Source organism: Balaenoptera ricei, chromosome 19 (genome assembly GCF_028023285.1).
Source record: "Balaenoptera ricei isolate mBalRic1 chromosome 19, mBalRic1.hap2, whole genome shotgun sequence".
Taxonomy (NCBI): Eukaryota; Metazoa; Chordata; class Mammalia; order Artiodactyla; family Balaenopteridae; genus Balaenoptera; species Balaenoptera ricei.
The window spans coordinates 55,391,228-55,405,808 of NC_082657.1; the positions used below are offsets into that span (position 1 = coordinate 55,391,228).

At 48.1% G+C, this 14,581-nt stretch overlaps 1 long non-coding RNA gene across 2 annotated transcripts in view; it reads right to left on the minus strand.

The window, feature by feature from the left end:
• Positions 1–7,767: 7,767 nt before the first annotated feature.
• LOC132353604 (uncharacterized) overlaps positions 7,768–14,581 on the minus strand; it is a 120,921-nt gene continuing 114,107 nt past the window's right edge. The window contains exons 6-7 of one of the 2 annotated variants that reach the window (XR_009499052.1): positions 10,891–11,019; positions 7,768–7,841 (exon numbers count right to left, since the gene is read on the minus strand). This is a non-coding gene — a long non-coding RNA (uncharacterized LOC132353604). The remainder of the gene's footprint in view (positions 7,842–10,890; positions 11,020–14,581) is intronic. The other variant, XR_009499053.1, reaches the window with a different exon arrangement.

The following is a 14,581-nucleotide window of genomic DNA, read 5'->3' on the forward strand; positions in this document are numbered from 1 at the left end:
TCTTTGCGGTATCTTCCAGGCACAAATGCATCTTTGCCTCTTAGACATAACATCAGCCCCTTAGAGTACATGCAGAACAACAGCTTATTGGTGACAAAAAGAACCAGTGTTATCACCCTCCTGCTTTAAGTAAGAAAACTGGAAAATCAGACAGAAAGGTAAACCCTTGTTGTGGATATGCCCCTGGTACCCCCAGCACTTAGTATATTTCATGTTTTGGCTTTCCAGAAATGAAAATCTCAGGGAAATGAAAAAAAAAATATTATTTTTTCCCTCACTGGTATCTATCTGTTCATCTCTCTAGGGGAATCTACTTCATATGGAATTCCCTGTGATTATTCCATTTCACCTGGGGAAGAAGAAAATTTCTCCTGAACAACTTTGCTGAGCCTTCCTGAAGCTTCATCGTGACGGGACACATCTCACAGACAGAAGTGCACCTTGACTGGCTCACTCTCACTGGTTTCCTGTGGTTCTGTGAGAACCAATGGATTTGGATGGAATGGAATATTCCCTTGAAGGCTTAAAGGCGTGTCTCGTTGACCCCAGTTCAGGGCTCATTGGTGCCGCTGAATGAGCACGTCCATCATTCTGCCCTGTGCTGATCTCTCCCAGCTATTAGAAATAAAATCCAGCTGGCTGGTCACCTAATTTTTCCAAATACAGTGACAGGGTCTCACTGCAAGTGCCCCTATTGCCAAATCCTTGTCTACAGAGGTTTGGCACAAATTCTGATGTTATGCAACACAAGTTGGGAAGGGAAAACACATACTAAACAAATGAAAAGAGAAACGATACAAGAAAAAATAAAGCCTGGGCTTAAAACTGTGCTTATGTTGTCTTCAGGCACAGTCGAGTCAGGGCACCGTGCTGTGGTTTGAAGTCGTCAAGGCCACATACCCTTGCACAACTTACAGGGTTAGGGAATAATTACTGACGACACACTCAGAGGCAGGGCTTTTCTCATTGCTCTAGGGAGTGAGTGCTCACACCTTGCCTTAACTAACCCTTCTGGATAAGACGTTCAGGGGAGTCTCTTCTCCGTAAAATGTCAGGGTTACATCAAAGGAGCACAGAACTATGTCTTAGAAGTCTACGCTTCTATACATGCATCCACATTTTTCAAAGCTGTTTCTATTTCAAAGCGTGTGGCAGTAACCCCACACGGTGCCTGGCACGCAGCAGCCAAAAATTGGTTTCCTCCTTACTTCCAACTTGGGAGGCAATGGGAAGTGTCAGTACATCTGCTGGGGTACCACTCTCGTTGTACAGACACTTCATTTCAATCAAATCATCCACCAGCATGTGCCTTCTCGTTACAGCTAATAACTCTTTGGTACAGTGCTTTGGAATGTCCATTGGGAGACGAGTCTTGCCCAAGCCATGTTGGGTCGGTTGGGGCCGGGACACGATCTTGACCCTCCTGACTTGTGGCCCGTGCTCTGCAAGAGACGACCTTGTCTCTCTTCATTGTCCTTGCTGAGATGCTGTTGACTTAGCTATGAAATGAGCTCCCCACATCTCTGGGAGGCTCCCTTACAGGCGAGATCTGTGAAGAGTCTGGCACCTGCGCTCAATCAATAGACACGGCTACTGCTATTATTACTAATCATAGGCTTTCTGAGAGAATTCATAGAAATGTGTGACTTGGCTTGTTCTGCTTCTGAGAACCGGAGGTGAGTGCCTGTTCCTTGGAGGAAGTTCTGTGGCTGAGAGAGAAAGAAAATCGTACACCAAAGTGACCTTTCCCCCACAAATGCTGTTCAGTGCCCAGGACTAATTAGCCAGGCTCTAACTGGCTTGAAGTCTGAGAGGACCGGGCAAAGCCACTCCGTGGAGATGACACAGTCCGCAGGGTTCCCTGGTTCCTCTCCTGGTGACTTCCGTATTACATTTCTTCAGTTTGCTGGTAACGAGCTGGTTTTTCAGATGGGATGGCTCGGCAGCTCCTTCTGGGCCTCTGAGCCCAGCAACCAGGAAGTTGGGAGGGGCCCTGGGGATGGAGAGGGAGACCACAGCCCGGCTTCTCCCCCGACGGCTCCACCGTGTCTGTGCCCGGGAAGGAAGAAAAAAAGTCACAGACCCGCTGTCGGTCAGCCATGATGGGCCACCAGCCAAGGAGGGGAGGGCAGCAGGGCCTGGGAAAGGAGGACGTGTGGTGTGTGAGGGCAGCGGCCCGGGCAGCGGAGCCTCCGCGGGCGCCGAGTCCCCGAGGGGGCTGCAGGGGAGGCTTGCGGGGCGAGGAGCCAGGGCTCGGAGCAGCGTGTGGGGAACAGCCTTCCACACAAGCAGCCAGGATGACCGTGCAGGCGGGCAGGCGCGGGAGGGAGGGCGCACGGTGTGTGGGGAGGGGTGGGAGCCTGGGAATCAAGACCCGCCTCCTCTCCGTCTCCCCTGATGGGAAGCCAGGGCCGGCGGGGGCCGCCTGGTTGAGGGCATGGAGCCACCAGACCACTTGGCCTTTGAAAGATGGGACTGGAGGGCCAACCTAAGCCTGGAGAAATCCCAGGAGAGCAACCCAGGTCCTTCGATTCTAGTGCAGACCTTAGATGACGTTGGAACGTAAGACAAGAAAATAATGACCCAAGTCCCTTACTTCTCTTCCCAGTACCCCCAGTGCATGGTTTATCGGGGCCCCTATAAAAGGCCAGTTGCATCTTGACGATGCGCTCACCTTGGTAATCCACATCCTGTACCCACCTCCTAATCAATGGATGCTTCTCATATCACCCTTTGAATACTTCTTCTACAGTTTATCATTGACTTGTTTGTCTTTATCTCCATATACCTGTGAGCTCTTTGAGGGCAGGGATGGAATCTTACCTTCATCCCCTTCTTAACTCCAAAGGCATATGGTTTATTACATGAATGAAAAGTCAATAACGTTGGAAATTAGCTACTGCTGTGAATGTAAGCGACTGTCTTTCTTGGGGGGCCTCTGGGGCCAGAGCGCATCTCCTTGTCTCAGGGTCCGATGAGGAAAGTCGCCTCCTGCCCCAGCCTTGAACACTCCTGTGAGGACAGAAGCGTGTTTGTTATCTGTCAGCATAATTAAAACCAGATTGAAACTCACCCTTCCTCCCAAAATGACATGAGAACTTGATGCCTAATGTTCATGAGTTTTGTGTTCCTGAGTCGTGTTTTTTTTGTTGTTTTTTGTTTTTTTCCTATCTTCATTTCTCATCAGCACAAAAGAATGTTCTTTCTCTTTTCGACTTTACCAGAAATGACACTTATTTGTGTAGGAAAAGCTAAGATAAGTTTCTAAGTAAAGGAAGCACCATCATTCTCTCTCTGTACGTTGACTACTACCTGGGGAAAGCCGTCTGCATTAAAATGTACCACATCTTTTCCATGAAAAACCCACTGCATTTGTAACGCTCTATTGTCCGGAGCCTGTTCCCCCAGCATCCCTGGGGTCAGAGGTCAAACTCTTCTGGCAATGAAGGGTGGAAAGGTCACCAAGAAGAAAGTTTTCTGATTCCTCTGAAAAAGCAAATTCCCTTCCTCAAAGCATTTCCTCCCCCGCAGCTTACACTCCAATAAGAAAGAGGTAGATGTGGGGAAAACCGTCATGTAGTTATTGAGTGTGACACCATAAGGAAGAGTTCAGAGCAGCGGCAACAGAGAAAGCAGGCAGCCAGCCTCCGTTGCTGGCTTTCCCTCCCCGCAAATGCCATCAGTATCCACAGGTTGTGCAACCCCACCCCTATCTAATTCCACAGCATTTTCATCATCTCCCCCAAACCTGTACCTATTATCACTTTCCATTCCCCCTTCTCCACAGCGACCATCCATCTACCTTCTGTCTCTATAGATTTGCCACTTCTGGACATTTCATATAAACAGAATCATACAAAATGTGGTCCTCTGTGTCTGACTTCTTTTACTTAGCTTAATGTTTTCAAAGTTCATCTACGTTGTAGCATATGTGGGTACTTCATTCCTTTTTATGGCTGAGTACTATTCCATTGTATGGATATACCACATTTTGTCGCTCCATCCATCAGTTGATGGACGTCTGGGTTGTTTCCACCCTTTGGCCATTGCGAATAACACCGCTATGGGCAGTTGTGTACAAGGTGTTGGGTGGACATACGTTGTCCTTTCTCCTGGGTCCATACCTAGGAGTGGAATTGCTAGGTCACATGGTGACACAATGTTAACTGTTTGAGGAACTGCCCCGCTGTTTTCTTTTTCCTGGGACCACACAGTGGCCTGTTGAGTGGTCTCTCTGCTCCCAGCGTTGTCCCCTCTCTCTGGTCAGGTCTCCTCACCACAGCAGCAGGGAGCAGAGTCTCTCACCCAACAGACACTCTTAGAGCCTGTATAGGGAACCAGAGAGACAAGGTCCTGTCCAGTCACCTGATATTAAAGCATCAGCTGGGTCATGGTTCTTCACTGCTTGAAGAGTTCATTACACCCAGAATAAAAGCACAGCTCTGGTCCAGAAGGTCCAGAAGCATCTCCCCTGCTTTTCCCTCCCTCTTGCTGATTATCCTCCAGTCACTCTGGCCTTCCTTGGACACTGGCTTTCTCCCGCCTTGAGCCTTTGCACATACCATTTATTTTGTTTCCTCTGCTTAGATTAGAACACGCCATTCTTCACAAAGCTGCCCAAATGAATGAGTAAATAAATCGAATTCAGTATATTCAATGTATTAACTTGCTCAAGGCCCCACAGCTGGTTGATGGCAGGCTCCCCAATGGATTCTCGTATCAAAGGCTTTTTGTTTGTTTGTTTTGAATCTTTCTTTCTAGATGACCATCTAATATGTCAGCCTGTATTACAAACCATTTTTTTAGCGTCTATATCAGGCTTCTCGACCTCAGCACTATTGATATTTGGGGATGGATAATTCTTTGTGGAGGAGGTTATCCTGTGTGTTGTAGGACGTTGCTGCATCCCTAGCTTCCATGCACTGGATGCCAGTAGCAACTCCTGCCCCCCAAACCTCCCCAGCTGTAACAACCAAAAATATCTCCAGCCACTGCCAAGGTCCCTTGGGGGACAAAATCATCCAGTCGAGAACCCCTACTCTAGAGCTATTGTCTTGTTCAATGAATACTGGAGCTGAGACCAGCCAAGGGTATCTCCAACCCCTACTTACCAAAGAGTTTTAGCCAATTCCCCTTTAATAAGGCAGGAAATGAGGCCTATATGAATTTAGAAGAAATCTGAACAATAAGGCTGGAAATCAAAAGAGTTTGTGATTGATCTGCAGTAGATGAGAATATTTGATATGCCAGATGCCTCATTCTTCCAAAATTTTGGTCAATAAATACCAACTTAGTGAGACCCTAACCCTCCTGGGTCAGGCAGGTAGTGTGATCTTGTACACTGAGCCATTTCCTCCAAGTATTTTTCCAGGTAGTTTGGATCATCCTTTTCAGAGATCAGAACTTTAGAGTAACGGGAAGGGGGAAGAGGTGAACGCAGAAGGACACCCTCTGACAAAGGGGTCCATTTTAAGTGCTTCATGTTAATTTCAACAGCTTGCCCCTCCCTACATCCTTAGTCTTAGGACTGAGTCTGAGAAGCTGAAATGAGCACAATTGCTCTGAGCCAGTGACTCCGCAGACCAGGATGTTCCCCAGCTCCTGCAGTGCTCTTCGAACTTGGATGCAACCGGGGGCTCCATTAGTAACCCCCGGGAAAATATGAGTGTTCCTAGCTGGGGATGTCCAAATAACAAGATTCATCTTTTTTCCCCCTGGCAGAATCAATACATTCGCATGATGCATATTAAATGTTTAATTAAAACCCAATGCTAAAGCATTTTCAGGAAGTTATAAAAGCCCTCTGGAGGAGGTCTGGAAGCCAGGGGTGCTTGTAAGTTTACCAAGTGCACCGCTGCCCCTCAGACGCCAGCTTTCATCTTTGTTCTGTTTCTCTTTGGTACCTGAGTTGTTTCACAGGTGTCAGAGGTGCTTGATGTAATGATTCAGTGGTGCTCGGATGACCGCTAAAATGGCAAGGATTTGAGACATTAAGGGTAGAATCACCAAACTCCCTCTGGCCAGATCCAGAATCCACCTCCTTGCCCCTCCTGCAGTAGGAAGGGAGTTGGGCGCCTAGCGCAGAGCCCGTGTTGGAGAAACATAAAGCTCCCAAGAGCAATTTGAAGCTGAAGGGGGGAAGTGCCTAGAGACGGAATTTTGCTCCTTTGGCTGTAATTGCCAGTAAGACTTCCTGGGGCCTCGGAGCAGGATGCTTTCCGAGCAGAGAAGCCGGGCTCAGATGACGCACCCCAGGTACTCTCACGCTGCAGGACGAAACCTTATTTAGTAGCTGTATTAATTGAATCCTCACTTTGTGTGGATTGATGGAATTCATATCAGAACGTCCCCTCGCTGTTGGAGACGTCCCTCGCTGACTGCCTCCGCCCTCCAAAATAGGAACTCAACTTCACAGCTGATTTTTTTTTCCCCCCATTTGCTCATTCATTCCTGCAACCATTCATGCACTCATTTATTCCATAAAAGCCGATTCAGAACCTTCTAGGTATCCTGGGCTGTATCTGTCCTGAAGTCAACCTTGATTTACTAAATGCCAGGCACCGTTCTAAGCGATTTACACGCACCATTGTCTCCAATCTCCACGAGTCTTTTGAAAGCAGAGGGTTTTCTCCAGCTGGAAGCAGAAGGGGAAGTCGGAGAGGTTCAAAGCCCAAGGAGGACTGGGCCGGCTGTCGCTGGCTTGAAGCTTTTGGTGGCGGGGTGGGGGGGGAGGAGCATGTGACAAGGAAGGTGGGCGCTCCCCAGCAACAGAGAGTGGCTCCCAGCTGACAAAAGCCACGGGGACCTCAGCCCCACAGCTACAGAGAAATTAATTCTGCCAACAATCTGGATGAGCTTGAAAGGAGATTCTCCCCCAGGGCCTCCAATTAAGAGCTCAGCGTAGCCAGCGTCTTGATTGCGGCCTTGTATGAGCCCCTCCGCAGAGATCCCGCCTCAGCCCACTCAGACTTCGGACCAACAGAACCGCGATATCACAGGTGGGCGTTGTTTCAAGTCGCGAAGCTTGCGGTGTTTGTTGTGTAGCTCTCATGAGTACTGCGGCTAATAGACTCACGTCATTCTCACGATTAGGCGGCAGGCTGCTTACAGGTGAAGAAACTAAAATTCAGAGAAGTGAAGATACCTTTTCAAGCCCACACAGCTTGGCAGGGCAAGAGAGAGAGATTCAAACCACACGGTCTCCTGAATACAATTCTGATGTTTTTGTGGGTCTCACAAATCTCTGCGGTGGGTGGAATCGTGGTCACTCTCTCTGTGTGACCCTCTGGCATTGTCAGTGAGGGACATGAGATGTTGGTGTGAGTGGAAGCAGACCGGTGGGCCCGGAGCCGGCTGGATGACACAGGTGGGGGCCACAGAGAAGGGGGAAGGGATGTGGAAATGGAGGTGCCATCAAAGGAGAGAAAACGGAGCCGGTAAGGAGGTTAGGATGTGGGGAGCTTCTAGTTTTCATCCTCTTTGCACGGTCAAGGATGCCCCCCCAAGGGTCCAAAGCGACAGCAGGCACTGTAATGTGTCACACCCCTGAGTCCTGGGGAGACTAACCAACCCTCCACGCTGTCCTCTGATGGCTGCCTTCCGCACTGTTCTGTCCTGGGGGTCGGAGGCCACACATCAAAGCGCAGTGTCCTGACCCCTGTGGCCCTGCAGCTCACCTGACCCTCACCTTCCAGTGGCAGATCCAGCTGTATTCTGAAGAAAGATGAAGCCGAAGCAAAATGCACAGGATTCTAACGTTTGACTTCTTCAGCATCTTCAGAAATCACAGTTATCGTTTCCTTCTTTGATTACGACAGTGTTTTCTACTCCTTATGGAAACTCTGCAAAGTACAAAAAGGAGAAAGAATAAAGGGAAGAGAAGCACTTAGAAACAGTGGTTGTTAATAGTGTTTTCCTCTAAGTTATTCTTTGGGTAATGAGTATACAGAAATATATACACAGATATGCAATTGTATGACGAAAGGGTATGTTTAACAGAATTGGAATCAGATGGACTCTTTATTAACCAACTTTTCACTTCATAATCTACCATCAACGCTTTCCCTGATCACTGAGTACTCTTGGCAAGAGTGTCTTTATTGCCCACATAACACTTAATCACATGATCATAAAAGAATTTACTTCACTTATTTGGGGGCTTTAAAATACTTTCCAGTTTTTCAGTAATATACATACTGCTTTGATCTCTCTCCTTGTACATTTCTGAATCTCTGATAATCTCTGTAAGACAGAGTAAAAAACTGGGGTTACCAGGCTGTGGTGGTTAATTTCATGTGTCACTTGACTGACCATGGGGTGCCCAGATGAAACATTATTTCTGGGTGTGAGGATGTTTCCGGATGAGCTTAGCATTTGAATCTGTGGACTCAGTAAAGTGGATGCCCTCCCCAGTGTGGGTGGGTATCGGCGAATCCGTTGAGGGCCTGAGTGGGACAAAAGGCAGAGGAAGGAGAAATTCATCTCCCTCACCCCTGCTCCCCCAGCTCCTTTTTTCTTCCTTTCTCACTGCCCGAGCCCGCGCACTGCAATGAAGAGTAGCCCCCGCTCGTCACAACTAGAGAAAGCCCGTGCACAGCAATGAAGACCCAATGCAGCCAAAAATAAATAAATAAAATAAATAAATTTTTTAAAAAATTTAAAAAAAGGGATCCCAGATCCCTGCAGACTGGGATCTATACAGTTGGCTCCCTGGGTTCTCAGGCCTTTGGACTCAGACTCAATGACACCACTAGTTTTCCTGGGTTTCCAGCTTGCAGATTATTTGACTGATTGATTGATTGATAGACAGATAGATAGTTATCCAACAGGAAATATATACACATCCTATTGGGTCTGTTTCTCTGAAGAACCCTGACTAATATGCAGGCTAAAAGGTATACGTATTTTAGGGTGTTGATATGACAAAGTATTTTCTAGAAAAGTTGTACCTGTCTTTCCACACAGAAATGTAACATGTTGCTAATGTAATGTGTTACATAATTTTTAAAGATCGATCTCCATTTGAACGGCAATCTCTCTCCTTTAATGCACTCCAACAGACTGCCCTGGAGTTTTTCCTTCGACAGCTTTTCCACAGTCAGTTCCACACAGCCCCCTGCACCCCAACCAGAAGCATCCTTTAAATGTCTCCAAGTGGCCAAAAAAAAAAAGGGAATAATTAGGCACCACTTCCTCTATGCATCTACATTGTTTATCTCTAAAGATATCCATGTTCAACTAGTTACACAGGACATAATTCAAATGAAGATCAAATGTCAAATAACGTTTACTTCAAAATAAAGGGCAATTTTTAAGAGCTATGTTTAAATCTCTTTCTATCTATACATTTTTAAAATTAATTAATTTATTTTATTTTTGGCTGCGTTGGGGCTTCAGTAGTTGTGGCACGAGGGTCCGGTAGTTGTGGCTCGTGGGCTCTAGAGCGCAGGCTCAGTAGTCGTGGTGCACGGGCTTAGTTGCTCTATGGCATGTGGGATCTTCCAGGGTCAGGGCTCGAACCGTGTGCCCTGCATTGGCAGGCGGACTCTTAACCACCGCGCCGCCAGGGAAGTCCCGTATCCATACATTTTTTAAATTAACTGTTTGTCCATAAGCTCCTACGCCTGGTTCTCAGCCAAGGACAGCAGTATCACTTAGCTGAATGTCTTTGGTGAAGAGAAGAAGGAGAGAAAACAAAGCTGACTGAAGATGTGCCACATGCTAGACCCTGCACCAGCTTCCACTGTGAACGTGATTTCTTTCTAAGCCACACGAGGTATTCTATTCTCCATTTCTGTGCATAGGGAAGTCAAGGCCTGCAACCAGGGCTGCGCTGAGCAGAGAGGAGATCTGAACGCAGGTCTGTCTGCTCCCCATTCCACGCTCCATCTTCTCTGCGTTCTGTCACCAATTACTCTAGAAACAGATCCTAAAGCGGGTCACCGCCCACGGCAGCACCCAGATAGCACGCTGGTAAGGCTCTCCCTTCACGCTGGCTTAGAATCCCCTTCCCTTCTGCTTCCTCAGGTCAGCTCTCAGATAGACTACCTGAACCCAAGTGCTTACTGCAGCCTCTGCTGTTAGGGGTCTCCAAACCGAGACATTTGCTTAGACGACCTGAGCCCTGGAATGACCCTGCAGAGCAGGGCATGGCTCAGGTGCCGGCTCCCACCTTTCCTTCTCCAGTCTTCGGGTCCCCAGAGGCGACGGCAGTGTGCCCTGCTGTGCAAAACATCTCCAGGGAGCGACACCTGTCCCAGAGGTCTCGCTTTCGTCCCAGCTGGGCCTACGCGTGACCACGAGTGAGTCACAAGTGAAAGATGGAGACGTCTCCCCCGGCTACGGGGCTCTAGGTCCCCAAACCACATCTCTGCTTTCATATGTGTTGGGATGATTCAGCGGAAACTTCTGGTCAAACGGATCACCATAGCAACTTTCAGTAGACATCCAGCATGCAAATGAGAGAGTGGAAAGGGCCACTTTCTCAATAGCCCAAAACCATCATCCTCTGAACCCTCCGGGGATTGAATTCTAGACTCTTTGAAGGTTTAATGCAGAGCTTGCTTCAATGCAGGTCGGCACCTGGCTGGGTCTGTTGGTATCTTCAGATGCTAAAACGAGAAAAAGTCCCCGGGGATGGTTTCTACACTCTGAATTGTTTGTCTCACAGGGAAGATGTCTATAGGGGAGCTGGGAGACTGGGGCTTCACATTTTCTCTGTGTCATTTATAAGCTTCAGGATCTTGGCCAAATTATGAAAACTCTCTGAGCGTCAGGATTTTCATCTGTAAAATGAGGGTAAAAATACTTGCTCAACAGAGATATGATGTGTCTGAAATGAGAATTGGAAAATGCTTTGCATGTATTAGTCCTTCAATAAATGGTAGTTACCGTACTATCCTCTGTGGACCTTCTGAAGCCCATCTTTAATCGAATGCCAGTTATACAGAAACTGTGATGTTGATCGTTAGGGATGTAAATGTCAACGTGGCATCTGCTCTCAAGGGGCTACAGGAGCTGCTGAAAAGAGGGTGAAAGGGGGTTAAACAGATTAACCCTCCTCCCACTTAAAAAATCTACACTACACCGATTTCAATGTAAAAAGCCAATGGGGTGTTGGAGAAGTTATTTTATTTTATTGACACATTATTTACTATATCAGACAGGAATGCCTTTGGCTGCAAGCAACAGAATAATTAATTAACAGGGGGCTTAAACAAAGAAGGATTAATGTTTTCTCTCTCTCTCTCTCTCTCTCTCTCTCTCTCTCTCTCTCTCTCTCTCTCTCACACACACACACACACACACCACACAGTTGTGGACGTAGTTGATTGCTAGCATTAGTTCAGTGGCTTACTAATATTAAGGTCACCATCTCACCATCTCTGCAATTCTCATCTTTCCCCTCTTGCTATCACCTCATCTTCCCAAGGTAGCTGCTGAAGTGCTAGCCATCATGTTTGCATTGCAAGGTGGTAAAAACAAAAGGGAAATTGATGGTACCATTGGAATGCTTATATTTTATGTATGAGAAATGAGTCACATGGCCTTTCTTAGCTACAAGATTATTCATGGCTTGACTCGATGAAATGTCACATCATCCCCAAGGAGGAAGCATGTGTATAACCCAAAGTCACAGGGTAGGAAAAGAGCAGAGGCCCTCTGACTTTGGTCTGTGCTCTGCCCTTTCGCATAGCTCAGCTCTGATTCAGGGGTCCAGAGTCTGTGGGGTGGGCTGGGGAAGGCAGTAAGGCCCTGCTGAGGTACACAGGACTCCAGCTTGGTCTCTCCTGGGAAAAGGGTGAAGGTCATTCACGTTCTTCTGTAGAGACCCCTGACTGCATCCGGGGGAGAGGAGGAGAAAGGAGGAGGCTCTACTCCGGGGGGACCTCGGCGCACCCTGGGAGAAGCACACCCATGTGATTCTATCTGATCCACAACTTTGTGTCTCTTGGGTCCTAGCAAGAAGGAGTGGGCCTGGGGAACCAAGAGGAGTTTTAATGAAGGGAATGTTTACAAAGCACAGGAACACACGATATAGAAAAGCCTTAAGGCAAGGTATTGTTTCCTGGGGTTTCCAACTTCAGGGAGCCAGGACCACCTCTTGCGACCTGAAAGGGTAAGGAAAGGGTGCATCGTTCCAAGACTCAGAGAAGGGGGAGGAGAGAGAGAAAGAGCTGGAGAGAAAGGGAGAAAGAGGTAGATAGACAGGGAGAGAGGGAGAGAGAGAGATGGGTGACTGGACAGGGCAGCCTGACTCCGACTCTACAGCTGTAACCTTCAGTCAAGGGCACCAGTGATCCCGCAGGCTGGGAGGCAGGAGCTCACCCCACCCCCCTGCAGTGTTACTCAGAGGCCTGACCCAGCTGGAAGCCAGAGGGCTTGGCGAGCCCACTCACATGTCTACGCTGATCTGTCTCCCAGAGCCCAGAGCTGAGTAGGGAGAAGTAGAGAATGGACCTGGCGGGGGTGGGGCTGGGTGGAGGTGGAGCCCAACAGAGACACAAAGTTGAGTGAGGGCAAAGAGGCTGTTAACACCCTTCCCCCCGTCCTTTGTGCGGTTACAATTATCCCCACCAGTGAATGTTCCAGAGGCTTCCATGGAGCACGTGAAGATGGGGTTCACACGTCGGCCCCTTTGCCGTGGTGTTCTCTACCTTTATACTCAGTGCCTCACTGCCCACCCATCCTCACTACTCAGCCCATGCTCTAAATGTCGTGACAGAAGATTACAAATAGCCTCCCTGGTGTTTCCTCTTAAAAATCCCCCAGAGAGTTACACTCTGGTGACGAAAACGCAGTGCCAGTTTTGTCACTGTATCCTTTTCATCAGTAAATTATGTGATCGAAACTGTAGGAATATACATCTCCTGAAGGGATGTGGGTGGAATCAATGGTGTGTCGGAGGGAGATACTTATATATTTTTCTTTAAATCAGTCCACGTCTCTAATAATGGTGCAAGGAGGAACCATGTGATTGGCAGTCAGTAGATATTTAAAACAAATGGCGGACTTCCCTGGTGGCACAGACGTTAAGAATCCGCCTGCCAATGCAGGGGACACGGGTTCGAGCCCTGGTCCAGGAAGATCCCACATGCCGCGGAGCAACTAAGCCCGTGCGCCACAACTACTGAGCCTGCGCTCTAGAGCCTGTGAGCCACAACTACTGAAGCCCGCATGCTACAACTACTGAAGCCCGCGTGCCTAGAGCCCGTGCTCCGCAACAAGAGAAGCCACTGCAATGAGAAGCCCGCGCACCGCAACAAAGAGTAGCCCCCGCTCACCGCAACTAGAGAAGGCCCGCGGGCAGCAACGAAGACCCAACGCAGCCAAAAATAAATAAATAAATAAATAAACAAACAAATGAATAAATAAATTAAAAACAAATGGCTAGTGACAAAAGAAAGGGGAAAGTATACATACACATCAATTATATATGAACACATTATGTGTATATTAATTTAATGATGTGTTTGCACCAGTGGACCAATCGACTCAAGTCAAAATAGAGGCTACAGTAGCCACATCTGCAGGTTAATTTGTTTCTTTCAAGATAACAATGAAAAGTGATGCTGGAAGATTCTGGGCCATTCTGCTGAGCTGATCCTACCCTGAGGACAAGTTGTAGTTTTCTGGTGCTTGGGAAATGTGCTTTTGGGAGTGGTCAGGTGTGTTCTGGTGCCACTTCTGACTCTCAGAGGATCACCAACAATCCCAACATCAAGTTTCAGGTTTGGCAAGAGGCACATAAAAATGTTCTCAAGGCACAGTGTTCAAGAAAAAAAACCCTCAGCAACCCAGGCTTCAAGGAAGATCAGCTCTGCCTCTCCCAATGCGCCTCTGCAGACACAGGAAGGGTGGGACGTGGCCTGGGATTCTTTGGGAGCAGGCGTTGTCCCTGGCATGAGATGTGGGCGACCAGAGAGCATCGCCCGGAACATTAACATGGCGGCAGAGAACTTGTCAGAGTGTTCACGTGAGGCCCAACAGACAGATGGAAACAGATCGAATAATTTTGACAAATCAGGTTTCAATCCTCCCTCCCTCCCTCCTTGTCAGCGTCATCCTGAGAGAGAGACAGAGAAACAAGGACAAAGAGAGACAGAGAGAAAAAGACAAAGACAGAGACAGAGAGAAATGGAGACAGAGTCAGAGAGAGACACAGAGAGAGGGAGACAGAGAGACACAGAGCAAGACCCCAGAACAGTCGTTTGCCGGTTGGGACACACCAGCGGGTTGAGAGGACACTGCAGGTGAACACGTTCATTCATTCTGCAGACATTCCTTGACCCTCTTCATCTCAACACCTGTGCCTGTCCTCCCGGAGGTCTCCAGGCAGTGGACAGACAGACAAGCAAGCCTGAGCTTAGGATGGGAGTAACACGTCCTGTGATAAGGAAGTAGGGATGCCTCAGGACCGGCGCCAAGTCGAAGCACAGGCAGGGCACGGGCTCCGGGTTATCAGCAAAGCAGCTCTGCCCACCCCTCGACCCCGAGGTTATTTCTATTGACAGCAACTGAAAACACAAATTAGTCGTTACTGTGGAAAAAGCTGAACTTTGTTGGACTTCATTTATTCACT